Source organism: Petaurus breviceps, unplaced genomic scaffold (assembly GCF_028583685.1).
Source record: "Petaurus breviceps papuanus isolate PSGF00001 unplaced genomic scaffold, PetGlider_PUasm1.0 90701, whole genome shotgun sequence".
NCBI lineage: Eukaryota > Metazoa > Chordata > Mammalia > Diprotodontia > Petauridae > Petaurus > Petaurus breviceps.
In genome coordinates, this window is record NW_027187316.1 from 7,969,827 (window position 1) to 7,973,130 (window position 3,304).

General features: G+C 45.5%; 1 pseudogene; it reads left to right on the forward strand.

Moving 5' to 3' along the window:
• Positions 1-2,011: 2,011 nt before the first annotated feature.
• On the forward strand, positions 2,012-2,964 carry LOC138144492 (small ribosomal subunit protein uS5 pseudogene; annotated as a pseudogene).
• Positions 2,965-3,304: the final 340 nt, after the last annotated feature.

Consider the following 3,304-nt stretch of genomic DNA (forward strand, 5'->3'; position numbering starts at 1 on the left):
GCCAGAAACATCAGGTAAGCCTTGCTATAAACCCAAGGACCTTAGAGTTTTAGTATAACTTCTAGTTCAGTTAGGAAGCTATGAATATGTAAGACACAGACCTTAGGGAAAGGAGAGGGATCATGGGAGCCCTATGGGGAAGGGGGATGCAGGGGAGTGGGAAAGGGGCTAGGAGACCCAGGGGAGAGGGTAGGGGATGGGGGCACACTGAGAGAGATTGAGAGAAATTCCACTAGGGGAGAAGAGGAAGGAGGTTGAGAGATGTAAGGGAGAAGGAATGGGGATGTGGAATACTAAGGGGAAAAGAGAGCATAGGGGCTATAAAGTTTGGGGAGGGTGCTGACATGGGTTGTGGGAAAGAGAGAGGGAGAGGGAAAAGGAAAAAAAAAATCACCTTTTCCACTTCTGAGTTCAAACTATTCATCTGTAGCTCTGTGTAGTTTGGTCTGGGGTGCTGTAATCTTCATGGCTGGTTCTGAACACCCCCTGGGCATACCACGGGTCCTCCTTGGGTCACTGACTGGGGTTTCTGCCAGATGGTTAGAGGGTCTGTGGTTGTCTCACCCCCTCACTCTCTGCCTCTGTGGCTGGGGCAGGGGGTGAGTCTGTGGTGGTAACATGGCTATGCACACGTGTGTGTGCATGTGGGTATAGGATGGGGAGGGTTGGATGTACATTTGGATCTGTTTGGCCCATGAACTTGTAAACATGGTACTCTTATTCCCCCAGTGGTGGTAGTGGTGGGGAGTTCAGGGGACAGTGGTAAGCAGACTCTTCTCCCAGCCAGGTGCTTGTGGGATGAGAGGCAGACCATAAAGAGCCCTTTTCTCGGCCACAGAAGCTCTATTTACACACTCTCTGGGATTAACCCTTTGGTCTGACATGTTGCATTTACAACCAAGGCCATGTCCTGCTGTTCACCTTAGGGGGGCCTGGCCAGGACAGCCCTGAGCAGGAGGCAAGAGACTTTGCTTCTGGTGACTGCCCCACTACAGACCTTAGTTTACCAATCTAGATAATAATGGAGAGAATCTTCATCACCCTATTGACCTTATAGGGCTAGTCTGAATTCAGGATGAGACAATACTACAACAACAACAAAAAATATGGTACCAGTACTGGGAAATCACTTTATTACTGCTCTTACAGTATTTACTTCATGTAATCCCAGTAGGGAAGAGAGCAAAAATAACAGCAGGAGAAAGGTCCAGGAACAATACTTAAAGATTCACACACACACACACACACGCACATGTCTGTGTATGTATATATTTATAGAAATAGATAAATATATAGATGAACAAAGTGAACTTGAAACATTAGCACAAGGAGACAGTTTAATGGAATTCTTTATGGAAGATACCTTGTTCAAAAGAACTAGATCTAAAAAAAGGAGGTTAAAAAATATACAAAAAAAGAAATCCAGGAACTAAGTGGGGAAGCATGGTAGAAAGCCTATGGACAAGGGTAAAAAAAGAGAGAAACAAAGGGATCATTATTGTTATATACCACAGGCCACCTGGCCAGATAAAGGATATGGATGATGCTTCATTAATACAGTCTTTTAAAATGTCACAGATAATATCATACTGGTGGGGAGGTGCTTTAAACATCTATTCCTCAGCTAGAGGTCTCATTCTGCTAAAAGCAAAGTAAATATTTTTTTGGAACATATATTTTTAAATACATTTTGGCCTATCTTGATTAGTATCACCTCTCAGAAGTCAGAAAGTCAGAAAAAGTATACCCATTCATGAACTCAATATTCCCTACAAAGTTGCATTTACCTCATTGTATTAAGAAGGGCAATATGTGCTCCTCAAAGATGTTTGCCATTGTCTTGTAGGATGTACAATGTAGAATCCAAATGGAAAATAAATTTCCTAACAATCCCAACATCCTCCAGATTTTCTTGTCATGTTCATTGTGTTGATTTCATCAAGTCTCAGAATATTGCAGAATATATATTAGGTTACTGAGTATTCTCTACAGTCACAAAATAGGAAGAAGTGCTTCAACTTCTAGTGAACACCAAATGGCGGACGACGCCGGTGCTGCAGGAGGTGCGGGAGGCCCCGGGGGCCCCGGCTTCGGCTTCGGAGGCCCCGGGCAGCTTCCGTGGTGGCTTCAGCAGTGGGGGCCGAGGTCGAGGCCGGGGCCGTGGCCGCGGGGCCCGAGGAGGAAAGGCGGAAGACAAGGAGTGGGTTCCTGTTACTAAGCTGGGCCGGCTAGTCAAGGACATGAAGATCAAGTCTTTGGAAGAGATCTATCTTTTCTCCCTTCCTATCAAGGAGTCTGAAATCATAGATTTCTTCCTGGGATCTTCATTGAAAGATGAGGTTCTGAAGATCATGCCTGTTCAGAAACAAACTAGAGCTGGACAACGTACCAGGTTCAAGGCTTTTGTGGCCATTGGTGACTACAATGGCCATGTTGGTCTGGGTGTCAAGTGCTCCAAGGAAGTGGCCACAGCTATTCGAGGTGCTATCATTCTGGCCAAGCTGTCCATCGTTCCTGTGAGATGTGGCTACTGGGGGAACAAGATTGGCAAGCCTCACACAGTACCCTGCAAGGTCACTGGGCGATGTGGGTCGGTTCTGGTGCTCCTGATCCCCGCCCCTAGAGGTACTGGCATTGTCTCAGCTCCTGTGCCTAAGAAGCTGCTGCTGCTGGCTGGAATTGATGACTGCTACACTTCTGCGAGAGGCTGTACTGCCACTCTGGGCAATTTCGCTAAAGCTACCTTTGATGCCATCTCCAAAACATACAGCTATCTAACCCCAGACCTGTGGAAGGAGACTGTGTTCACTAAGTCTCCTTATCAGGAATTCACCGACCATCTTGTGAAGACTCACACTCGAGTATCTGTCCAGAGGACCCAGGCAGCTGCTGTGGCAACCACATAGATGTTTTTTTATAAACAAATAAATTGAACTATGCCTGCTAAAAAAAAAATAGGAAGAAGTTTTAAAACCAAATAAGCAGCTATGGTACTGAGAGGGTAATACCAGGGTGAGAAGTGGGGGAAGATCTATAATGCCTCAGAAGAATTTGGTTCAACTTGTTGTGCAGTTGTTTCAATTGTATACAACTCTTTGTGACCTCCATTTGTGGTTTTCTTGTCAAGGATACTGGAATGGTTTGCCATTTCCTTCTCCAGCTCATTTTACAGATCAGGAAACTGAGGCAAAAGGAATTAAGTGACTTGCCCAGGGTCACAGAGCTAGTAAGTGACTAAGGCCAGATTTGAACTAAAGAAGATAAGTCTTCCTGATTCCAAGCCCATTGCTCTATCCACTACACC